This window comes from Cupressus sempervirens, chromosome 4 (genome assembly GCF_028749045.1).
Source record: "Cupressus sempervirens isolate cs-2001-9-10 chromosome 4, ASM2874904v1, whole genome shotgun sequence".
Lineage (NCBI taxonomy): Eukaryota > Viridiplantae > Streptophyta > Pinopsida > Cupressales > Cupressaceae > Cupressus > Cupressus sempervirens.
Genome location: NC_143121.1, coordinates 98,469,938 through 98,497,536, shown reverse-complemented (window position 1 = coordinate 98,497,536; position 27,599 = coordinate 98,469,938). Strand labels below are relative to the sequence as shown.

At 34.6% G+C, this 27,599-nt stretch overlaps 1 pseudogene; it reads left to right on the top strand.

The window, feature by feature from the left end:
- Window positions 1-135: 135 nt before the first annotated feature.
- LOC149560117 (geraniol 8-hydroxylase-like) lies at window positions 136-22,927 on the top strand (annotated as a pseudogene).
- The last annotated feature ends 4,672 nt before the right edge of the window (window positions 22,928-27,599 follow it).

Sequence of the window (27,599 nt, the reverse complement as noted above, 5' to 3'; positions counted from 1 at the left end):
GTAGGAAAGGTTAATTGGGAACAAGAAAAAACCATAGTTGAGTAGATAAATGGTTTTATTACACAAATGGGTGAGAACTTTGATGCCCAAATGACAAGCTATTTTGAGGACTTCAAGAAGTCCATGAAGCAAAGAATGAGGATCCCTGTCTCATTAGTAGAAGAACATGTCAATAACATTTGTTTTTTTGTTGACTTTGATTATACATATGTTCAAGTAGTCATCCCAAGATTAAGATGGCTCAAACCATTGGGATATGAACTAGATATAGACCAAGATTCAATAGCCATCACAACATTGCTTGCAGAGGAAACTAACAAAGTTGCAAAGCATTTTGGTACTTATGGTGTTGTTAAATCAAGGGTGATCACAAACCTCAAGACAGCTTGTGTAATAAAGAGAAAAGACAAGCTTGTAAAGAAAATTAAAAAGAAATTTGGGGCAGAGCTAGCAGATGAAGAAATAATAGAGGGAGTGAAGGAAATAAGTGATGATGATGAAGATGACCAAGGTGAAGATGAGCAAGAGCAAGGGCCACTTCATTTGACACAAGGCCAAGGAGAAGAGAAAGATGAAAGTGTCAAGGAAGAGCAAGTTGAGGAAGCACCAATCAAGGCCAACGTCATCAAAAGAAAAGCCAAGGCACCTCTTGCTCCTCAGCCTAAACCAAAGAAAGTAGCTCAACTTGCACCCAAGAAGCTGACCAGCAGAGCTACCAGAAGGGTCACCACTCAAAAGGCTAAACAAGAGGCTACAAAGAAGAAGAAATCCACCAAAATAATTGAAAAAGAGCCAAAGAAAAGAAGGAAATATGTAGCTCAGCCTGATTCTGATGAAGAACTTGGACTAAATCATATGATAACAACTAGTTCAAGGTGGTAAGTCATCCTAAGTCTTCAATTGCCAAATTATATGCCAAGATTAGGAATGCTGACTTTAAAGAATTAAAGAATTTAGATTTTAATAAGCTCTCAAAGGATGAGAAAAATAAAATAGAGGGAGGGATCTATGCAATGATGGTAGAATATAAACATACACCTCCATAATTGGATGGATCTATGCCTAAGGAGTTGTACAAAATAGTAGAAGACAAATGGCATTTTTGTTTACAGATGGAAAAGGAAATAAGGGAGTCCTCACTTGCTAGGTTGTTGCCTAACTTAACTAAAAGTCAAATTGAAAATGCAATCAAAAGGTACAACAATAGGTTCACTCCCAAATATAGAGCATTCTCTATATTATAGAATAAAATTGAAGAGGTTGTAAGTCTACAAGATTATGGAAAGTTTAGTATAAAAATATTGATGATGTTTTTGACGAAGAGTATAAGGAAGAGTTAGCTACAAAGCCAAAGGAGGCTAGAGAAGAAACGAGAAAGAGAGTGGAGGAGAAGAAGATAGAAGAGAAAAAGGATGAAGAAAGGGAGGAGGAAATGAACAAAGGAGATGAGTAAGAATAGAGTGTGCAGGACACACAACTACCACCTCCTAGCCCTCCTCACACCATCGCACTTGCAAAAACCATAAAGATTAAGGATGTTGCTGACACCTCATGTTAAAACATCAATCCATTAATTGTAGAGGATCTCTCCAAGATCCTTGACCAATCAAAACAACTAGCCCAATTGTGCTCAAGCCCTATATTGGTTAGTGTTGATGAGCTTCAAAAGTCAGTAGATAAACTCAAGGAAGTCAAGGTGTCACCACAAGAACCACCTAAGATCACACAAACTATTGGAATTTTACTCCTTCCACCTCCATCTCCACAAAAGTTAGCAACTCAAGCTCTTCAGAAGCCGAGTGTAGTAGCAAGGGAAGATACAAGTATATCTGTATAGACAATAGGTACATCCCTAGCCATAGGTAAAGAAGAAGATAAACAAGAGGAAGAATAGGAAGAGACATAGGATAAGGAGGAATCTATGATTCAAACATTGGTTGAATTACCCAAAATAGGTGCTCCTACCAAATCTCTTCAGCAACCGAGAACTAACATGTTGACCTTACAAGTCAAGACACGAGGCTTGAGTGCTACTAGGGTAGCCAGGACCATTCATTATGCTATTCCTGAGCTTGATGAAGAAATACAAATACCCTACTATGATTCAAGCACTTTAACTGAAGAAAAGATGAATGAAATACAAAGTGCATTGGACAAAACAAGGAGACAAGAGGCAATGAGGAAAGAGTATAAATATAAGAAAGAAATGAATGAAATAAAATATATATTCATGAATGCCTTCAGCCTACAACCTTCAAATGCAAAAAGGCCAATTCTTGAGCAACTATTAGATATAGTTGACCAAGTGAATAATGAAGACCATGATAAAAATGCAAAACTTATGGAATGGTCAGAAAAGAAGTTCCAAGCCAAGGTCAATAAAAAGATCTCTAATGACATTATCTTGGGACAAGTTGACCTGGTTAAGAAATTAGACAGAGTCAAGGTTGTATTAGGGAATATCTTCTCCCTTTACACCAAGTTGTATGATTTTTCCAACTTCACATAAGAAACAAGTTAGAAGATATTGAGCTTAGAGAGAAATTTAAAGATTTTCTAGGATGTAGTTGCCAACCAATCCAGCTCAGAGTGAGAATCATTTTTCTTAGACACTTCATACTCAGTGAGAATTAGTTGTCCTAATAGTAGAGGACACCACTATAAAGGCTAAATTGATGCAAATATAGTCCTCCATTACACCCCATTTACAAGTATTACACAAGGAGAAGATATACGTAGAGATAGTCCTGAAGAAAGACCCCATTCTTTCTACTCATGAAGGACTAGCAGATCTTGCAGTAGAGCTTGCAATCCAACATAAATCACTGGATATTACATTGAATAATTTGGATGCAACTCTAAAGATACTCCTTGAGGAAAAAAAGACATTTTTGGCCAAGCATGGCATCACCCTATAAGACCATTTGACATAAGTGTCAAAAAGGGGGAGAATAAAGAAGAATAAAGCAAGGGGGAGTAATAAGTATTGTACATGCTATGGGTAATTACCCAAATTTTGACAAATTTTGATTACATTCTTTCATTCTATTCATTCATTCATTTTTAGAATAAAGTTGAATGATTGTAAATAGAAAAAGGGAAGACAAGTAATTAAGGAGTGAAGTGAAGATACAAAATTTTGGTAATCATATGGAAACAAGTACATTTCACAGATCAGAAACAACATACAAGTTCAGAATGTAGGAATAGGTCAAGAATAGGACAAAGGACAAAGAAGATTAGGAATAATGGCACAAAACATCAAAGTCATGACATGAAAAGGCATAAACAACTTAGGGGGAGTCATAAGGTACTTACAATATTTTTTTTTGCAATTTTGCATGTAAACCAAGCAAGTAAAGAATGTACTCATAAGGATTAGATCATGAATGATTAGATAAGTGTTTTTGACACTCATGTCAAAGGGGAAGCTTGTTGATCAAATAATTAGGATTGACAAATGAGTGTCAATACACTTAACCATTTTTGTATAATTTTTGAGTACCTAGTGTATGTCGAATCAGAATTGTAGTTAGTGCCAAGCCATAGACAGTGTTCAGTCATGGTTGGTGTTGAGCAAGTTACAATGTAGTATGTACCAAGTAATAGGAATTGTAATAGGTTCCAAGTGACTTAGAAGTATTCAAGTGTCGAGTGATTCAAGAACAAGTGTATGTCAAGCTATTCAATAAGACATCATGTGATGAGCATTATAGATTTTAATAGATGTCGAGAAAAGAAAGAATTACATTTGATGTCGAGCAATCCAGGAACAATATGTGTTGAGCATCAGTAAGACTATATGTGCCAAGCAATGTAGGATCAACATAAGAGTTTGTACCATCACAAACCAAGATGTGAAATGGTTATGCATGACTCATGACATGATAAGGAGATAAAAAAAAAAACCTTTCATCCACCTATGCAATCAACATGCAACCAAATAGATAAATTGAGACAACATGCAACTAGTAGGTGACAACTAAGGATTTGAGCTAGAACACTTCATTCAAGGATGCATGACTATCCACTAATCCTTATAATGAAGTCAAAACACCATAGAACAAGTTATTAAAAGAAGAAGAAGCAAAGCTAAATACTAAGGTTGTTGCAAAACATAGGTGTCAGAGATTAAGTGGAAAGGATAGCACTTACATATCAAGTTGATCAGAACAGAACAGGGGACACATTCAAAAGATCAAATCTAGTAGAGATCAGTGAAAGAAGAGTAGATCAAGTGCCTAAGACACGTAATAAGTGATTGCATTCAATCAGGTGTATTGTTTTAATACTCTCTCATAATTGTATTAGAAAGTTGAAATCCTATTGAGATAGGTTAGCTTAGCAACTAGGTTGGAAGATTGTTAGGAGAAGGATAGGAGAACCTTTGGAGAAGGTCATGAAAGTTCTATTAAGTTAGGTGGATTTAATAGCCTTTTTGTAAATCCTTTAACAGGGTCACACTTCATGTAAAGTGTTTGTAAATCCTTTCAACATGTCACATTTGACAGTGTGTAAAGCCTTTAACAAGGTAGGCCTTTAACAGGGAAAACCATCGGAAGTGGTTGAACTCTTTTGCTGTAGTAAATTTTGTGGGTGTCATCCCCACCCCAATTTTACCTTCTTATTCCTGGAGGGTTTCCAGGTAACCAAAATCTCATGTGTTATGTGGTGTTGCATGTTTAGTTTTTATTGTTATTTAAATGTTTATATGCATGTTAATTTTGTTCACATGTCATTAAGGGTGTGAAAAGGTTAAACGTTAATACTTCTGATTCACCCCCGCAACACCCCACCCCCCTCGCCCCCCCTCCTCTCAAAAGTACTCTTCCCATAAAGACATTCTAGCATGTGCATTTGAAGGTGCTAAGATGATGGAAGATGATTCTATGATAAATTATGTTGATAAGATATCAAATATTCTTGCAAGAATTTGGTCTCTTAGTAGAACTAGAGAAGATGATGAAGTTATATGGAAGTGTTTGAAAAGATTGACTCCACCATTCAAGAAAATAGCTCAAATGATTTAGCTACTAATTCCTTGCACTAAATATTTCACAAAGGAAACATTTCTTGGAAGATTAAAGTCCACAAAAGTAGAACTGAGATAATCTAGAGATCTAGCCAAAGTTGAGCCAACTTTTAGTCCCTGAGCAATTGACCTAATTTGTCAAGGCATGTAAGCACAAGAGGAAATTTTCTAGTAGTACCAAATCTAATGAAGACAAGAAAATTGAGGAACGTATATCCCTTCCAGTAAGAAGAGAGAAATATGGTAATAAAATCTTTAAACATTGGACTTGTGATGAATTTGGTCATTATGCATCTAAATGTCCTAAAAGAGAGAAAAAGTATAAGGGAAAGTTTAAGTCTAGAAGAGATAGAGATTGGAATCACTTGTATGCTAATGAGGATGAAGAATTTAATGAAAGAGGTTAGAGTGAAAGTGATAATGAATTAGGATTTTTTATTATCAAGGAAGATGATCTAGATAGAAAAAATAGAAGAGCTTTAGTTTCCTAGGTTGAAAAGAAGTCTAATTGGATAATTGATAGTGGTTGTTCACATCACATGACTAGTGATATGAATAAATTTATCAAGGTCCAAAAGTATGATGGAGGTATTGTTAGAGCTTGTAAAAATTCAGCCTGTTATACTATAGGGATTGGATCCATTACTTTAGATGGATGGACTAACACTAAAAATGTTTATTTTGTTAATGAATTGAAACATATTTCTTTGAGTGTTGAAAAGTTGGTGGACAAGGGATATCAATTTTAGTTCACAGAGAAGACCTGTACATTATCAAGGATAAGGATGTTTAAATGATTAGAATTGGAACTAGATCTAAAAGTAATGTATTTCAATTGAATCCTACTAAAATGATATATTTAGTTGCAAAAGTTGACAATAGTTGGTTATGGCATAGGACATTTTGTCATATAAAATTTGATAATATAGCAAGTTCTAGTAGTACAATTGTAGACAGAGACTTGCCTAAGATAACAAATCCTAATAATATTGTGTGCAAAGAATGTATTTTGGATAAGTAGAAGAAAGTCTCTTTTCTTAGCAAGAATTTCACTACCATAGACAAGTTGGAAATCATTCACATCGATATAAGTGGTCCTTCAAGAATAGGAGGATTCTATGGTGAAAGGTACTTTATGATTTTTGTTGGTGATTTCAATAGAATCATGTGAGCAAAATTTATTAAAGAGAAATATGAATCTTTTGAAAAGTTTAAGATATTTTAGAATAGAGTTGAGAATGAATTTGGTGTTAAGATTAAATGTTTGAGATCAGATAGAGGAGAGTTTACCTCTAGAGAGCTTAACATATTTTGTGAAGAGAATGAAATCAAAAGACATCTATCTCACCTAGAACACTTGAGAAAAATTGGATTGTTAAGAGATAAAATAAATCAGTAGCAAAAGCAGCTAGAGTGATTTTATTTGAGAAATGATGTCTCAAAGACATTTTTGACAGAAGCAATTAACATAATAGTATACACTATAAACATAGTGTATATTAGACAAGGTATGAGAAAAAAACCTTATGAGTTATGGTTTGAGCATTCACAATCATTCAAATATTTTAGAATATTTGGGAGAAAATGTCACACTGAGAGAGATGATGACATTGGTAAGTTCAATCATAGAAGTGACGAAGGCATGTTTCTTGGAAACTCATTAAAGAGAAAGGCATATAGATATTTCAACTATAGAACTAAGACAATAGTTGAATGTGTAAATGTAAGAATTCATGAAAAGCTTAGTACTTAAGAAAAGATGGTAGATTAAAATCTAGATGATGAACATGATAATTTTGGAATTATTAGACATAATACTGAAATTTTCTTTCAGACTAACAAGGACATTTAGAATGATATGCTATCTATTGAGCATAGAGAAGAGTTGAGGTCTGATCGTAGAGGTGGGATAAGATTTGAAATGTCAACTCCTACCTCCAACATAAATATGACAAAGAATCACCCTCCAGAGAAATAACTGGGAGTAAAGATAAAGGTGTGATGATAAGGAAAAGAGTGAATGACGAATTGTCTCTAATTTCTCAAGTGAAACCTAAAAGCACAGATAAAGCTTGTAAATATGATCATTTTATTCAAGAAATGAAGGAAGAGTTGGATCAGATTGAAAAGAATGAGACATAGGAGTTAGTTCCTAAACCAGCTAAAGACAAGAATGTGATAGGAACCAAGTGGTTATTCATGAATTAGATGAATGAACAATGAGAAGTTGTGAGAAAGAAGGCTAGACTTGTTTGCAAAGGTTACTCACAAAAAGAAGGCATAGACTATGAGGAAACATATGCACTTGTAGCCATAATGGAAGCAATAAAGGTGTTCTTAGATAGTACAATGAGTAAGAAGTTCAAGTTCTATCAAATGGATGTCAACTCATCATTTCTTAATAGAAAACTTGGACAAGAAGTCTACATTGAGTAGCCTAATGGATTCCCTTTGACACAAGAAACAAAGATAGTATGTAGACTAAAGAAAGTATTATATGGATTGAAGCAAGTGCCTAGAACCTAGTATGCAAGGTTGGACAGGTTTTTAATAAAACTTGGTTTTATTAAAGGTACAACATATCATAATATGTATTTGAGAGAGGTTGATAATGATTTATTTATCATTGTAATATTTTCAGATGACATAATATTTGGAGGAAATGATAAAGAAAATGATAATTTTGTTGAAGAGATGAAACATGAGTTTGAAATGATCATGAAGTAGAAATGAAGTTTTTCCTAGGATTACAGATTGTGTAGAATAGTGGTGGTATATTCATTTCACAAGCTAAGTACCTAAAAGACTTGTTGAAAATATTTGGATTATAGAGTTGTAAACCAATTGGTAAACCCATGATAACTGGTCATAAGTTGTCTATCAAATATGAGACTCCTATAATTGAGAAAATGAAGTAAAGATCTATGATTGGAGGATTGCAATATCTAACTCACACTAGATCAAATATAGAAAATGCAATTGGGATTGTAGCTAGATTTCAAGATGATCCTAAAAAATATTGGTATGCAGCAGTGCAGAAGATATTTAGATTTTGAAAGGAACATCTGGTTATGGGATTTGGTATCAAGTGTACTTTGTGTGCATATACTAATGCAAATTGAGCAGGTAGTATGGATGAAAAAAGCAACACCAGTGGTTTTGCATTCTTTCTTGGAGGAAGATTCCCTTCATGGCTAAGTAAGAAGCAATACTATATTACATAGTGTACAGCTAAGGTAGAATATGTTTTAGCAAAAAATAACTACAATCAAGTTATGTGGATGAAGCAGATATTGAATGATATTGGAATTGAGTCTACAGAACCTATTATCATTTACTATGATAATAAAAGTATAGTGAGTCTTTCTAAGAATCCTATATTGCATTCTAAGATGAAGCCTATATATATCAAGAATTATATTTTGAGGGAGAAGGTAGTAGAAAAGGAGATCAGATTAGAGTATGAAAGTACTAAGGATTAGATTGCATATATATTTATGAAACCTTTTCCTAAAGATAGTTTTGATAAGAGGTATGCTTGGGATTATGCCCCTTCCTACTTTTGAATAGATGATGTAGAGAGTGCATTAGTCTAGTGGTACAGAGCACTATTTTTTTATTGGACTAAATGTTGATGCTTCCTTTATGGGGGAGTGTCTATTGTGTATAGATTCATCAAGAAATCTTGGTATTTGATATTTGGTTTTGAAAAATATCTTTGGACACTCAAGCTGATTTAAGAGTCGAAGAAGGAGTTATAACAATTGGTATTTTTGTATTTGTTTGAGGCCACTGACATTGATGTAAATGGGAGAAGTTGCATGAAAAAAATATCCTAAGAAATGGGGGAGAAGAACTCATAAGTATGAATTAGGAATAGATATCTCTTTAGGGAAATTTAGAAAGATTCATTTAAAGTAGTAGGAGTATCTACCTGATGTGCATCTAATGTATTATGAATTCTTAGTGTGAAGTGAACAATTGATGTCTATCCAGAAGGAGGATATGCACTTGTGTTGCTGATATTTTTTAGCATGTGAATAGTTTATGCCAATTCTAGAATCCAAAGGATTCTAGATTGATGAAGAGGATTTGAGAAGTTGACAATAGTAGTAGTAGAAACAAAGTACAATTTTGTATTTTTGGAACTCAGATGTTCTCATCAATCCCAAAGGGGGATATTGTAAGAATAAGTATTGATGATACTACATTGGGGGAGTATCCTAAGCATATGAGAGTATTAAAATGTTCCATTCATGACTATGTTTGTTATTGATGTCAACATAGTAGTGCTTTAGTAAACATTGGGAGAATAATAGTTAAAGATCTTATTAGTACGGACAATGATTTCATTATCTAGTGATGCACCATTAAGGAAATGTTTGAGACCATGTCTTGATGACATGATTAAGTGCATAGAGTCTAAGTCAATGACATATGAGAATTGTACCTAATTTATTGAGTATTATACAAAAAATAAAGATCAATGTTCTAATGTTTGATTGCTATCTTACATTTGAAATGCAATGAATAAGTATGCAGTCACATAGTGACCAAGGATAGTGATGTGATGATGTTAGTGAGTGCGCAAGCCCTGGTATTGCACATGTGAATTTTTGTATAGACTATAAGTTGACAGTGCTATTTCAATTGTAATTCAATTAATTATTGTATTATAATTAATTGGGAAAGCCTCAAGGCCAAATCAAGGAATTATTATGAAGATATGGTATAAAGGAAAGTTGTTTTCCTTATTTTTCATTTATGAAACATTTCTAATATCATGTGTAAAGTGAAATATGAAGTGTGAAAAGAAGCATAGTGCTTACTGAATACAAGTAAGCGATCCAAGCAATTATTGGATGTGAATTGTGAGATCTAGTTACAAGATCTAAAGTAGTAGAAGTTTGGTTCATAGGACAGAGATGGAGGAAGGAATTACATTTCAGTTGTATTATTCTACAAGGAATAATATAGAGATCATGTGGAAGGTGGGTTCATCAGTCTTAAGCTTAAAGCTATTTAGGCAATGGGTCTAGTTATCTTCCACAACTTGTACCAAAATTACCACAACTCCTAATAGCGTTGGAATCTCCTAACAGTGATTCAAAGTCTCCTAATAGGGTCTATCCTATAACAGAGAATATTTATATTAGTACATCATCTTGTGGGTACCTGATATATTGCAAGGTAGGAGAATCCCCAAAGGAGATGTCCTAGCCCCCAACAAATAACCACACAATAGAAGATTAAAAACAATGCAAGATTTGAAGCCAAGTCACAATAATTTATTCATAGATATAATTTATTAGATGCAATGTGTTAGGCTCTAAGGCATTCTCGATTATGGCCAAATACAAAGCAAGTAATAGTTATGCAAGATCCCTTATTTCTAATCCAAACCCTAGCTAGTCTAGATCCACACTCAAGTAGAAACCTCCAAGGAATGTCCAACTAGAACTCACAACCCCACCAAGAAATCTCCTTATTTCCCAAGCCTTAGCTACTAGCCTTTCTCAAAATTTTCTCCACTACCTCCTCTTCTCCAAGTTGGATGAATAATGAATAAATACTTGACCACAATCCCTACTTCTACCAATTCAAGCCACAAGTCAACCCAATATGCTACAAATTAAATATCCCTTACATTAACTACTTGAAGAGCCACATGTTGGCCTCTAATAGAAATTAAATACCAAATGCCTTTAAAGGCTTACAATAATTATTAAATTCATTAAAATTAACTACTCAAGACCCAAATAGGTCCACTCAACCCCACCAAAATCCCTCAATCATGTAGGATAGCCAACTATCCTAGGATGCTCTTCCATCAGACTCTCTAAGTGCAAAAATATATTCTCAGTAGCTAGAAGAACATCTTCTAAGGTTCAACATAGAAGTCCCAAACTGGTTCTTCACATATATGCCCTCAAAATCTTCAACTTGCACACTCTTTGCCTTTTTCTTCTTCCAATTTTCCATCCTCGGTGTTCCACAGGTTCTATATTCACACTGATTGCTAACCCTCTTAGAATATGCCAACTTGATTTAGCTACCAATACTTAGGTTCCTTCTATCAACCTTTTCATTCTGCAAAGGAATCACAAAATGTTTCCTACCACCTTTCTCAATAGTACAAACATTCTTGACATAATCATGCACAACCTTGCAATCATACTACCAAGGTCTACCAAGAAACATATGACAATTGTCCATGTCCATAGTATCACACAATACTTGAGCCTTATACTACCCAATCTGGAAATCAACAAGGCATTGTTCCCTTACTTCCAAAGTATGCTCTCATCACAACCAACCAATCCTATAAGGATAAGGATGTTGCACTCTCTTCAAACCAAGTTTTTGAACCATCTCCTCCGCAACAAGGTTATCAGTACTATCACCATCCACAATCACATTACAGAATTTATCACTAGACTTACAATGAGTCTTGAACAAACTAGTCATCTGACAAAAATCTAATGTCCTCTGACCAACCAATACTCATCGAGCCAATAAACTCTCTCCTTGCTCAGGTTCATGGTCTTTAATCTCATTCACAAGAGTAGCTTTCCTATCACCATCCTTTTGTAGACACTCATAAGATCTATATCTTTCTTCATGTCATCTAAAACAAGTACCCTTAAAATCACCTCTACCCATCCTTCTCTTCTGATCAACAAGTTTTGGTTCATCTTTTGTACTTGGTTTAGCCCTTGTTGAGTAGTCATGCTTCTTCTTCCCTCGAGAACTACCTTGATTCTTCCTCTTCAGCTTCTTCTTTACTCTCAAACCATACTAGTAAGCATCCTTAACTGATGACATATTCAACATACCAACCTCATCTTGAATATTGAATCTCAAACCATTAATGTACTGAGCTACCCATTCCTTTTACAATTCTCTATGCCTAGATTGAATAGTCAACTTATAGATCTCCTCAGTATAATCTTTCACAGACTTATCTTTATGTTTCAGGTTTTGTACCCTCTTAAACAACTCAACTTCATAATCAACAAGAATTAATTTACCCATCAACTTAGTCACCACCAATCTCCATCTAGTGATCTTCAACCCACCTTCTTCTTCTCTATCTCATTGCAGTTCTTTGCACCAAAGAGTAGCATGTCCCTTCAGGTTAATTTGTGCCAACCTTACTCTTAGTGGAACCTCAATATCATCAAGATCAAAGTAGTCTTTCAATTCACAAATACAATCAATCAGGTTTCTAGGATTCAAAGTACTTGAGAAATTAGAAATCTCCACCTTATGCTTCAACTTCAACTAAGATCCAGGTCTAGCAAACTAACCAATGCTATTTTCCATAGGTCTCTTCACATGATCAGTTCTAGCCTCACCACTCGATCCATCAAATTGAAAGTCTTCAGAAGCTTCCTCATAACCATCTTCGATACCCATATGCTGAGGCATACCATCTATAGAACTTATGATCTCAGTGATCATATCACTCTTCACCAACACTATCTCAGATCTAAAACTAGCTTTAACCTGCTCTATTTCAGATCTAAAATCTACTTTGACCTTCTCTAAGATTTTTTTTCCACAACATGACTAAAATCATCAATCTCCCTAAAGTCCAATCTTCTTGGAGGCATCTTCTATGATTTTCACAAACCCTAATAAATCTACTTCACAAACCCTAGTGCAAACTACCTCAATTTTGATACTCAGTCTACACATGTAGGAACAACCTTCACTCTAATACCACTTGATGTAGTGCAAGGTAGGATAATCCCCAAAGGAGATATCCTATCCCCAGCAAATAACCACACAATGGAAGATAAACAGCAATACAAGATTTGAAACCACATCAAAATAATTTATTCATAGATATAACTAATTACATGCAATGTGTCAAGCTGTAAGGTTTTCCCACTTACAACCAAATATAAAGGAAGTAATAGTTCTACAAGGTCCCTCAAGATCCAATCCAAACTCTAGCTAGTCTAGATCCACACTTTTGTAGAGACCTCCAAGGATGATCCAACTAGTACTCACAAGCCCACTAAGCAATCTCCTTGTTTCCCAAGCCTTAGCTACTAGCCTTTCTCAAAATTCACTCCTCTACCACCTCTTCTTCTCTAAGATGGATGAATACTGACTAAAGACTTCACCACAACCCCTACTTATACCAATCTAAGACACAATTCAGCCTAGTATGTTATAAATTAATTATCTTTTACATTAACTACTTGAAGAGCCACAAGTCAGCCTCCAATAGAAATTAAATACCAAACATCTTTAAAAACTTACAATAATTATTAAATATATCAAAATTAATTACCCAGGACCCAAATAGGTCCACTCAACCCCACCAAAATTCCTTAATCATGCAGGATAGCCAACTATCTCAGGATGCTCCTACATCAGTACCATCCCCATTGGAGTTTTCCCTCTAATTAAGGGTTTCCCTGATTAACATATCTGATGTTAATTGTGAAGTATCTTGTTGTTGTTTCAATTTATATTACTCATAAGATTAAGTTTGTTTAAGGTTGATGTTTATTATAGTAGTTGGATAATTGATCCCCCTCTTAGTTATATGAGTGGACTATATATTCTAACATATATTGTGGACTATATATTCTAACATATATCCTCCAACATCAGCAACTTTCAGTATATTCTCTATATCTTAGAGATAGAATATTCACACTTTCATGTTTCATTTGGGGGAATTGATCCTTCAACAAGTAATTGTCCTGATTTATTTCTGAATATTGTTTGTGGAAACTTGTCATCCCTATTTCTCTTTTCCTTTGGTCCTGGCAACGAAGCTAGGTTAGCAAATTATCAGCATCATATTTATGTACTTGGAGCTTTGTAGCATCATATGAAGAATGAGTCTCTTAGCGGTGAGGTTGCTGACATTCAACGATTTACATCTCCTAATTTTCGTCAATGGTCTCATCATATACATTGCCAATGCCATGTTCTATGCCATCCGAGCTCATCAAAGACTAATTCCAGTCTATGAGAATTCTATTGGAAATCGAATAGTAACTGATACAAGAGCACAACAGAGAACTATTATGTTTCAAATACTTCTATGATCTGATCTAAACTAGCTTCTCATATTCAGAGTCCAGATTTGGAAGAACTGTTACTAGCAAAATATGGAAATTCTTCATATCCAAGTCCTTCTAGATGATCAATCATTAGAAACATTTTCCAATTTGGGGACAAACCCCACCAATCTCTTTTCCACCTTAAACAAAAATGTGGGCCTCTCATGACCATCAAATTGGGTGTTCAAAAAACATTTATTGTTTCATCTCCATCTGTGGCAAGAGAAGTACTCATGAGTAATGACATTTCAACTAGGGTAGTCAATATGGCTGAAAGTACTCTTTCTTACCAAGGTACAAGTCTAATATGGAGTCCTTATGGCTCTCAATGGCATTTTCTTAGAAAGATCTACAGCACAAAGATCTTTAGTGCCAAAATGCTTGATGCCCTACAACATTTGCAAAGAGATGAGGTGTTTAGGACTATTGATGAGATCATGGAGGATTTCAAATCTAGTAATAGTGTCAATATAGGGGAAAGAATGTTTATGATTTCTCTTAGCATAATGGGTAAGATGATTTGTGGCAAAAAATGATTAGAAATAGACTCTGCACAAGCTACAGAGTTTATGGGCATGGTGTGAGAAATATTAATACAAAATCAAAAAACTCACAACCCTAAACCTAAAAATCTACTCGGCAAATACTATTTCTGAGTGGTATTTTTTCTTAGTAAACATTACGAAATTGAGTGGTAGGAGAGGTTACTGAGTGAGCTCCGTAAATGAAAGGGCGACTCGGTAAACACTAGATACCAAGTGAGGTCAGTAGATGAATAATTAACTCGATAAATGAAGAACTCGATAGACACTACATGGTGTGATTACTGAGTGAACTCCTTAGACAATTTGATTACCGAGTGAACTTGGTAGCCACTACAGAGAATGACTTCTACCAAAGACAATACCGAGTGTAGACTTATGACGTGAATATTTCCACCATTAAAACCAGAGACCCAAAGCTTGAAATACTCAACAATAAATTTCACAAATGCAATGAACGAGAAGTAATGGAATCACATATGCCTGCTTGCTTACTATTCAACTTAGATTCAAACTATTACAAAATTTGGGAGCATTCGGCTTCAACCAGAAAAGCCTAAACTGGTAAAAATTGAAAAACTTCAATACTTAGAAACTTTGAACTTGCAGCTCTAATGGCTGCATATAGTAACACCTGGAGCAATCACTGCTTCGATAGGACAAATGAAACAATAAAAAATTCAACTTACATAATGATTAGAGAAGAAACACGTGCAACTGTATGCAAAAAATGAACTTCCTTTTCCCTGCACTCTAACTTCTGGATCTGCTGATCACTTCTCTCTTCTGCCTTCTCAGCAACTTCTGATGTGCTCTTCTTCTCACTATCTACTGTATGGGTTGAATGGAATAGAACATTCCTTTTTTTTATACTTGCAAAATATTTTCCCCCTCATTTCTAAATTTGAAAACTCACCCATCCCATTTATGTTTCTGTCTGTTCTACTGGTTGTTAGGTGGTTGTTGGGCGTTTGGCTCTAGGGAGAAATGACCAACTGCAATTAATATTCCAACACTCCCCCTTTATCTCAAGCCAAAAAAAAGGATCTCACGACTTATCCAAATCAACTACACCAAGACACTCTCTTAGGTGTACAAAAGTTCCAATGCCTAATGGCTTGGTAAAAATGTCTGATAGCTGCTGCTCAAACTTACAAAATTCCATTTTGATATCCCCATTGTCCACCAACTCCCTAATGAAGTGCTATCTGATCTCTATATGTTTGCTTCTCCCATGGAAGACTAGATTCTTGGAAAATGCAATAGATGAGATGTTGTCAAAATAAATTATGGTTCCATCCTCTTGCTTGTCATTCAAATCATTCAAAAATCCTTCTTAACCAAATAGCTTGACATGCTATTGCATTTGCTGCTATGTATTCAGCCTCATCTGTAGACTGAGTAACAAAAGGTTTCTTTTTGGATGCCCATGAAATTGCACCCGATCCCATATGAAACATGTATCTGGAAGTGTTCTTCCTATCATCTATACTTCTAGACTAATCACTATCAATGTAACCCACCAACTTGAAATCATCATTTGCAGCATACAAAATTTCAAATCCCTTGGTACCTTTCACATACCTTAGGATCATCTTTCCCACTTTCCAAATGGGAATCCTTTCATGTTTCCATAAATCTGGAAATCAAACTTACTGCATGCATTAGGTCTGGCTGAGTTACAGTCAAATACATCAGACTTCCAACCATACTCTTGTATAGTGTTGGATCCACTCTCTTGCTAGAGTCTTCCTTGCTCAACTTCAGACCTACTGTTATTGGTGTGGGGGCTGCCTTACCACTCTGCATTTTGAATCTCTCCAAGATCTATGTTGCATATTTTTCTTGAGAGATGAAGATGCAATCATGCATTTGTTTTACTTCTATGCCTAGAAAGTATTTCAAGAGACCTAAGTCTATCATTTCAAATTCATTTTTCATGGCCTCTTTGAACTCAACAATTATAGCCTTGTCATTTCTAGAAAAAATCAAATCATCTACATACAAAACAACAATCAACACATTACCATTTTCTGCCTTGATGTAGAGAGTAGGTTCACCATTGCTTTTGCTAAAGCTGTTGCTCATCAAATATGAGTCAATCCTATTGTACCATGCCTTTGGAGCTTGTTTGAGCCCATAATCTATATACTTTGTTCTCTTCACCTGCTACCTCATAACCAGGTGGCTACTCCACATACACTTTTTCTTTCAATACACCATTTAAGAAGGCAGACTTCACATCCATTTGGTATACCTTCCATTTTGCTGAGCTGCAATTGCTATGACAATATGCACGATTTCCATTCTTGCAACAGGGGCATAAGTCTCATCATAGTCTCTTCCATATTGCTATTTGTAGCCCTTGACTACCAGCCTTGCCTTATGCCTATCAATCTTGCCTTCAGCATTGCATTTGGTCTTATAGACCCATTTCACTCCAATCACTTGCTTCTTGACAGGAAAATCACTTAGCTCCCATGTCTCATTTCTTTCTATAGCATCTATTTCCTCATCCATGGCCTTACACCATTTCTTCTGCTTAATAGCTTCTTCAAAATATATTGGATCACTATGAGAAAATAATGCAAAATTAACACTCTCATCATAATCTTCATACCTTTCATCTTGGTATATCTCCCTAAGACTCTTGGTCTTTCTTGGTAATAGGGAGGAGAGTGTGGGGTTAGAATCTTCACTACTGCTACTTGGCCCTGACACTCGGTCATGCCTAGAGGAGCTCAATAATGACTGAGGCTATTTTCCTTTTCTTCTATTTGCTCCTTCTTCTTGCTATTCATCAACATCCTCTTCACTCATAATTGGCACTTTACTTGAAGTGCTCGGTGACTCGTCAATTGAACCATACCAAGATTGATTTTCAAGAAATTCCACATCTCTTGAAAGAGTCATCTTGTTGTTCAATGGGTTATACAATATGTATGCCTTTGATTCTGAGCTATAACCTGTGAAGATGCACTTCACATGTTTGTCATCCAATTTTTGCCTTTTCTCTTTAGGCATATGTGCATATGCAACACATCTAAACACCCTTAGGTGTTCAACTTTCCATCTTCCTCATGACCATGCTTCCATTGGAATTCTATCATGGACTGCCTTTGTAGGAAACCTATTAATTAGGTAAACTATTGTTGCCACAGCCTCTCCCCAAAATTAAGTTGGGAGACCTTTCTCTTTTATCATGCTCCTTTCCATTTCAACAATGGTCCTGTTCTTTCTTTCAGCCACTCCATTCTGCTATGGTGTATAGATGGCTATGAGCTCTTTCTTTATGCCATGTTTCCTGCAAAAATTTACAAAAGAATTGGAGGTATACTCCCCTCCTCTATCTGATCTTAGGACCTTGATATAATGTCCACATTCTCTTTCAGCCTGGGCTTTAAATTCTACAAATTTATCAAATGCTTCAGATTTATTCTTTAGGAAATACACCCATGTCCTATGACTGAAATCACTAATGAATGTCATGAAATAAGTACTCCCCCCAATGGAAGTAACTTGCATAGGACTGACTAGGTCAGTATGCACTAACTCTAATGGATATCTAGCCCACCTAGAATGTCTAGAATTAAAGGGAAGCTTATGTTGCTTACCCAAAATACAAGCCTCACACTTGTCACATGAATTTCCTATACATGGAAAACCTTCTACCATTCTTTTATTTGATAACAAATTTAAACCAGCATAGCCAAGATGACCATACCTGACGTGCCATAGCCGTGAGGGTTCTTCAATCACACTCCTTAGAGCTGATTGTGTGGGAGGTGCAGCACCAACTTGAGATGAGAAACATGTCTCTATCCTTGAGGGAAACATTCTGTTCTTTGTCATTTGAACTGCTGCAAGTAAGTTCTTGCTCCCATCCTTTTCTTGAATGATACACCTGTCATTCTCCATCAGCACTTTGTATCCATTTTGAATGAGTTGACCAATGCTCATCAAATTATGCTTCATATGGGGGCAAAATACACATTTTGTATTTCCCTTTTCTCACCTTTCTTGGTGCGGACCATAATAGATCCTTTGCCTACAACTGGTAGGGTTCCATTGTTAACCATCTTAATTTCTAATTTGAAACTGTTGTCAATGAATGAAAATAGGGTTTCATTACCACTCATGTGGTTGCTACATCAACTGTCGAGGTACCAAACCTCAGGGCTTCCTTCTTCACCAACATTACACATGATGAAGGCAGTGTTTTCACTTCCCATATTCACGTTAGCCATATTTGCTTGTCCTGACTGATCTTTTTGCTTCTTCCAACATTCATTTACATAATGCTCATATTTATGATAGTAGTAGCATTCTACATTACTCCTATTTGAGTTGTAATTTTTCTTACCTCCTCTTGAAGTATTTTGTGAGCTACTTGCTCTATCTGCTCTTCCTAAGCTTTCTATTGTAGCATTCCTTTGTCCATCATTACCTCAGCGTCTACCTCTGGAGTTTTTGGCTGAGCCTTTTCTTCCTCTTGGATTTAACTGAGCCTTGAATGCTTTCTCTTGGGAAGTAGAAGATGTAGATCTATTGATCCTATGCTCATGGGTTTAAAGAGTACCCATCAACTCATCCATTGTCAAAACAGTGAGGTCTTTTGCCTCTTCTATGGTCATGACCAAATTGTCATATTTATCAGGTAAACTCCTCAATATCTTTTCCACTATCCTCTGCTCTTGATAGTCTTCTCCACTTGATTTTGGTTGGTTAATTACATTGGAGGTCCTTGAACTAAAATCTACAACTGATTCATTTTCCTTCATCTAAAGGTTCTCAAACTCCCTCCTTATATTCTGTAGCTTTACTGTGTGGACTTTATTAGTCCCCTTGAAGTTTGTCTCAAGGATATCCCATGCTTCCTTTGCATAATTTTCTGATGCAATCTTTGGGAATACCATCTCTATCATTGCTGCTTCAATAAGACTTAATGCCTTTACATCTTTCCTCCTTGACTCTTTCAAATGAGTCTTCTATGCATTTGTGAGGGTAGCATACTGAGTTGGATCAGTTACTTCATTGAATCCATTAACTATAAAATTCCACAAATCATTTTCTATCATAATGGTTTTCATTTTCTTTGCCCATGTATCATAATTTTGTCCATTGAAGGGTGGTGGTTGCTGCCATATCTTTCCTGCATCTCCTACCATTATAAATATCCTAGAGAAAAAACTTTTTTCCCTAACTCACTATGGATGTGGGGCCTCAAATCTCTGATACCATGTGAGAAATATTAATACAACATCAAAAAACTCACAACCCTAAACCTAAAAATCTACTAGGCAAATACTATTGCCGAGTGGTAGTTTTGCTCGGTAAACATTAAGAAATTGAGTGGCAGGAGAGGTTACTGAGCGAGCTCGATAAATGAAAGGGCAACTCGGTAAACACTAGATATTGAGTGAGGTCGATAGATGAATAATCAACTCGGTAAATGAAGAACTCGATAGACATTGCAGGGTGTGATTACCGAGTGAACTTGGTAGACAATGTGATTACCAAGTGAACACACTAGCCACTGCAGAGAATGACTTCTGCCAAAGACAATACCGAGTGCAAACTTATGACGTAAATATTTCCACCATTAAAACCAAAGACCCAAAGCTTGAAATACTCAACAATAAATTTCACAAATGTAATGAATGAGAAGTAATAGAATCACGTATGCCTGCTTGCTTACTATTCAACATAGATTCAAACTATTACAAAATCTGGGAGCATTTGGCTTCAACTAGAAAACCCTAAACTGGTAAAACTTGAACAACTTCAATACTTAGAAACTTTAAACTTGCAGCTCTAATGGCTGCATACAGTAACGCCTGGAGCAATCACTGCTTCAACAAGATGAATGAAACAATAAAACATTCAACTTACAGAATGATCAGAGAAGAAACACATGCAACTACAGGCATGAAATGAACTTCCTTTTCTCTGTACTCTGACGTCTGGATCTGCGGATCACTTCTCTCTTCTTCCTTCTCTACAACTTCTAATGTGCTCTTTTTCTCACTGTCTACTCTACAGGTCGAATGGAATAGAACATTACCTTTTTTATAATTGCAAAATATTTTCCCCCTCATTTCTAAATTTTAAAACTCACCCACCGCATTTATGTTTCTATCTGTTTTGTTGGTCATTAGGTGGTAGGTGGGTGTTTGGCTCTAGGGAGAAATGACCAACTGTAATTAATATTCCAACACATGGTACGAGAAGGTCTCGAGTGGTTAGGGCTTCCTAATTTATTCGACTTTATTCCTTTTCTAGCGAGATTTGATCTTCAAGTACTAAATGGTTAAGCCAACAGTTTGGCCCACCACTTTGATAAGATGTGCAATATACTCATTGAGGAGAGACTAACACAAAGAGTTGGTTTATAGCTCAACAGTAATGAAGTGAAGGATTTTCTTGATGCACTGTTGGATTTGAGAGAAGATGACACACAACTTGCTCTAGAGAACATCAAAGCACTAATGATAGTAAACCATATTCGTTATAATAGTTTGATCTATAGGAAAATCTCAAGTGCAAAATAATGCTTTTTTAAGTGGGTGTAAGCATTTTAATATCACATTTTATTATTGGGTTGAAATAATGTATAAAGAAGAGTGCATATTTCTTATTTTCTTCTTTACTTTTATGTATTCTTGTATCTTGAATATGATAGATCATGGAGTATAATTCTCTATATCTATGTAAAAAATTCACATTCAATTCTGAAATAACAAAAGACTAATATTGCAATCTTTGGATTATTTAGGTTATCTATAAACTATCTTAGGTCTTTACATCACATCTTGGGGCTTCTTAAAATATTTTAGTAGACCTTACATAAATATTTTCAGATAAGGAGCCATGGTTCTATGAATTTTGTGGTCCAGTTTAAGAATGATTATCAAAATTCCAAAAATGAAATAGAAGTTGGTGGTTTTAATTCAATAGAATATAAATATAAATATAAAACAAGTGTGACATCTGATTTTATTTGCAGTATAGTGTAATCAAATAGAGTAATAAAAATAAATTTAATAATTATAAGAAAAAAATTGAGTTAATCATAATAAAAATATTTAATATCATTTAATTAACATTCCTGTATAGTATAATATCTGAGTAATATTTTTAGATGGACTATTATAACTATATTAATATTTTGTTTGAATTGAAAAATTATATGTGTGTATCTAAAATACTTCTTGTATAATACAGTATTGCTTTAAAATCTCACATATAAACATTAACAAAATTCAAAAGTTAAAATAAAAACAAAAATACTTCTACAAAATAGTAATCATTGGTTAAGAATGAGTAATTGCAATAGCCTACGACAAATACAAGATTGATAGGTAATAAAAACAAGAGGATAAGTTGTGTAACAATTTCCAATCCCCAATTTTTCCACCTATTAAGAATTGTTGCCTCAACAAATAGAAGCTCTTATTTTTCCACAAATTATTACTATTTATTTGTAACCAAGAACCACTATTTTAAACAAAATTATTCCAATTTATTTGCAGCGTTACAAAATAAAAAAGACTATTTAACCAAGAACGTATTCCAATTTATCCCATATCAATTTTGTTTCCTACTTGTGGACGATAAAACTTTAAACTGTATATCACCAGGACACAGTTGGAGAAGAGTTGATGACTAGCTTAGTAGCTAGAACATATAATTTGATAAGAAACTTCAACAAGTCAAAAGCATAGATCATCAAGTTTACTATATTTATATCATTCAGTTTTGAAATATTAAATAATAGAAAACTAGAAAAGGAAATCTGCGCTGACAAATCAGGAATCTATTTCCATTTAATAGTATAGCAATAATTTTACACTCGCCAAATATTTGTTTTGTCAGTTAATGTTTATTGGAGGGATCGACACAGCTTCAGTAACAATTGAGTGGACAATGGCAGCAATAATGAAAAAAGCTCAAGCAGAGCTGGATTATGTTGTGGGTGTGGAAAGAAGAATGGAGGAGGCAGAAGTAGAAAATCTTCCATATCTTCGAGCAGCAGTGAAAGAAGTGTTTAGATTTTTAGAAGAACAGATATGTCATGTGAAATTAATGGGTATTTGGTTCCAGAGAATATGCCAGTTATTTTGAATATAAATTTCCATCCCTTAAGCATAGAATCATTTCAATTGGAAAAGAAGATGCATGAAGAGTTATTCTTAATATTAACTAAAATCAACTCTAAAATTGAATTTTCAATGTTTACAACAAAAACATCTACTGAAGAGTAGGATTGTCTAAAAAGGTGCTTATTTCTTTCCCACCAAATTGCCCAAACAATGATAGATGGTGAGCATTTCCATATAGAGGCAAAGAGGTAATTTGAGTACAGATTTAGCCAAGACTCTAAGAGGTCCCACAGAAGTGACATAGAAAAGTTCAACATTCTCGAATCAAACTTCCAACACAGCTGTACAAAATCACATTGAAGCAACAGATAATCCGAATCATCAATATATTGCTGAAAAAGCAAGCACTTAAATATTTTGGCAATATTAAATTTTTCTAGCCTGTCACTAGTCAACGGTCTCTTTCTTAGGGCAAGCCATGAGAAACAGCCAGCTTTAGGCAATGTCAATCATTCTAGCAAAACAAAAATGCTGTCCTTTTCATCCTAATATCCACCACTTTGCTGAGTGCAATTGACCCTACATTGACTGAATAATTTCCATCATATGTCGGGGCCCAAAACACATTGTCCTCTTGATTTGGAAGAAAACTTGTGTATCCTTCAGAATTTCCTTTTAAAAGTTTAGCAGTGGAATCAGGGATACGGAGTAGGCTAGGATCTTTCCATATGACTAGTTGAGAGTGAGGCTCCACATGATCGACCTAATGAATAAAAATTCCCCCCATATGGTTTTGAAAATATTATGATATTAATTATGATATTATGAGAGTATATAATTATAATATATTATGATATTATGAAAATTATAAAAAAATTGATAATAGATTTTAAAAATTAGAAGTCATCCCATTAACATATTATATTGTACATTTATCTCTTGTAGGATATTACATAACTAATGTTAATAAACATCAAAATTATTATTAATTTGATATTGCATAACAATATATAATAAACCATAGGAACTATTGTACCCCACATTCTTGTATAAGATTAGGTCCATCAACAATGAATAATGATGGAATTTGAAGTTTTTCATATCTCCATTTTGTGCTAGTCCAGTATTATCCTTCATTACTTCCAGAATATACTCAACATAATCATATTATCCACCATGGTAGGAGTCTTGCACATCTTTGGCAATGATAAATTGAGCTCCATAAACCATGTCAGTTCCATCTATTCAACCACTTTGACACCATACATTGTTATCACAAAGAAATTCTTGAATTTGTCCAAATACATCTTCTTTTCCACCTTTTTAGGGTAATCACCCACTTGCTTTAGTTCCATGGGAATAAGTTGTAGCATAGACTTCCATGTATAAGCCTTGTTCTTTGTTTCAAATTTACCTTGTAGGTCAACTAGGAATAATGCTTCACTCATAACACCATCCAATCTAAACAATTCAATGAAATAACCTCAGTCCAATGTGCATAAAATGGTTCCATCCCTCCTACAAATGACTTAGTGGTTGAGTTGTAAGATTTGGTTAGGACCTTTACCAAATCAACATCCACAAAAACATCTCGAAAGATGTGTTTCACCAAATTCTACTTCCAGGGATTGCAAACTAGGATCTTCTCAGCTCAGTTATAGTAGAAATATCTAAAAAATTCATAATCAGTGACTCTAGGGCATGTGGCATCATTACAAAATATATATGTTTCACTAAAATCATGGCCATTTTCACCAATGGCATTAGAGGATCCTTGGAATAAACTGATCCATTCTTCAACAAACCTATTAGGTTTCTTTTGCCTAGTTTTCCCACCCTTAGAAGTTGAAATTTCTACAACTTCCATGTCTATAGCTTCAATCTCTTCAACCTCTTTGTTAGAAATCTTTGAAAGTAGAGTGGAAGACTACAAAACTTCTATAACTTGCTCTGAATATAATAATCTGCTTAGACTATAGACTGGCATTTTCTCTAAAAATATGTTCTCTCTGCAAATGGTAATGGATTACTGGACTATGGAATATTTTATGTTGTGCATACTTTCATGAACCTTCTCTATGCATTGATATTATGCATGCTTGAGCTTTAAATTTAGTGTTCTCTGTTGCCTCAGATGGAGTGTCAACATAACTATCCAACTTAGGAATATTTTTACTTTACTCAAGTTTCATTGGTCGTGGAGGTTCTATCGTTATTCTAGCTCAGAAAAGTAAAGGTCACTTTTTTATGTCAAACTAGGCTTTACAATCTTATGATATAGTATTAAAGTGGGGCTCTTCATATTATCTTATGTAGGGGAAATTGGTCCTATGATCTTACAATCCTTCAAAATCAAAGCCTTTGTCACATTATCATAAGGCTTGAAAATGGGTTTCATGATCCTACAATATAACATTTAATGTGTTTTCAAAACTCACCCCTAAGCCCCTTACAATCTCATGAGACATAGTTTATATCTCTTGTTAGAGCATCTTATTCCACCTTCACTTTCCTTATGATCTTATGATCATGGTTAACTAGGCCACTTTGTAACTTTGGCAAATATCTTTCACACCCTTATGATGTTACGAGCACAACTTTGGTGTAATATCATAGCTCAAATTTTAGTTCCTTATGACCTCCTAATCATAGTCATTAAATTGACTTCGTAACATTGGAGGTTACATTTACCTACTCTCACTGACCTATGACCACACAATGATGGTTATCCTTTCTTTATTATATCCTCGAAAGAATCAATATTCATCTTCATGATGTCACAATCTAACACTACTTCGTAGCTTTGTAAAGCTATTGAATTTTCATTGAGATCTTATGATCTACTTCCTCTTGTAGCATCAAAAGATATTATTTGACACGTGTCTCAAAACTTTATGCAAATGCATTTGGCCCCACCTTGCTTTATCATTAGATACTTAAGATTGCTTCTCTATCATTCCATCTGACACCTCATATTTTTCTCTTACTATCTTATGATGATAAACATTTTGTCTCTTTGGAGGTCTCCTTCAAATTACTTACAATGTCTTGATCTCCCATTTATTGTAAGATCGAAACTCTCCACAATCCATTGTACTTTTATATCTTACAATCTTATGATCATCACTTTATCACATGGTCATGAGCCTCCAATTGCTCCTTTATGATTCCATGATCACTTGATTTTTGTAACATCCTACAGTTTGATTTTAAACCCTTACATCAAATACTTAAGATGACATGAAACAAGAGGAGTCATAAGATTAAAGGCCTCATTTTGAACACTTGTGATGCTACAACCATATAACATATCTTAAGTTTGGGAGACATAATACATTATCCTTATGATCCTCTACCTAATATTGTAACATTGGGAGAGGGATATTTTAAGCTCATGACTAGATGCCTAACCCTTGATCTTAAGAGCATATCACATGATTTGAATGACATAAAATCTCCCACTTCAAAGAAAACCTAGGGTAAGGGTATAATGATTGTGGATTTTAATGATTTTTTTCATGAAAATCATGAAGACACAACCTTAGGGTATCACATTATTCCACTAGGGCAAGATTTTCAACATTGGGCTAGGGAAAAGATAATTGAATTATGGTTCATTCTAGAATTGATAATAAATAAAGCACAAACCCTAACAATGTAACACACTTCAAATTATTTTCATAATAAATTTTCCAAATTTGGCATAGTAAAAATAAGGGCTATCAGTGGCTCTATATAGTGATGATGGATAATTTGTGTCCATGCAAGAATTTATAATCTCTGGGTTAAGAAAACCACATACATGACAACTTGTGACAACATTTTAAGACTATACAAGTATATATACACATATACGAGGGAGATAGACATATGAACAAGAATTTACAAAAATATATAATTGTAGACAACCTAACTATTGTTCACTAAAAAATAAGCCCAAATTGCTAACTACAACTTAGAGTACCATGCCTTCTTGTTGTCATCCAGAGTCCTTTTTATGACCTTCAACATGCTATTGTTAGTGGATTCATCCTGTTCATTTTCTTGTGGGTGATAGGGTGATAAAGTTGTCCTTTTAATACCATATTTTTCACAAAATTTGATTAACTCCTCAAATCTGAAGCAATAGCATTATTAGTCACTATTTTTTTAGGACACCCAAACCTTGTTATAATATTATTCAATAGGGAATTACTCACCGCTCTGCCAGTAGCTTTTCTAGTAGGAATGGCCTCTACCCACTTTGTAATATAATTAGTCACAAGTAGTATCCATGAGTAACAATTACTAGACTTGGTTGATATTTCACCTATAAAATACATCCCCCATTTCTATAAAGGCACCTTGATTTCAACAAATTTCAAGGGAAAATTTCCAAAGAACTTTAATTTTCTAGAAAATCTTTGGCAAGAATCATACTTTCGAACGAGAATCTATGTATCTTTAAATAAGCTAGGCCACCAAAAAGCCACCCTCATAATATTGTGGGTAGTATTCTTTTCCATGTAATTCCTACCACATACCCCAAAATGCATCTCATTCAATACTTTTCTGATTCATTTTGATCAATGCACTTCAAAAGTATTCCTTCAAAATTCCTCCACCATAGACTTGCATTGAAAATAATGTATCTAATTGAATGCAATTTTAAAGTCCTCTTTTCATTCTCTCTTGGATAGGTTGGAGCTTGCATATGTTTTAAATAGTATAAATTACATCTTTGTACAAGTCACATTGATCCATATCACGTGTATTTGGTTTGAGGTCCTCATTTATAGCATTTATTTGATTAGCATATAAATATGATTGAGCCATGAGCTTTAATAATCCTTGA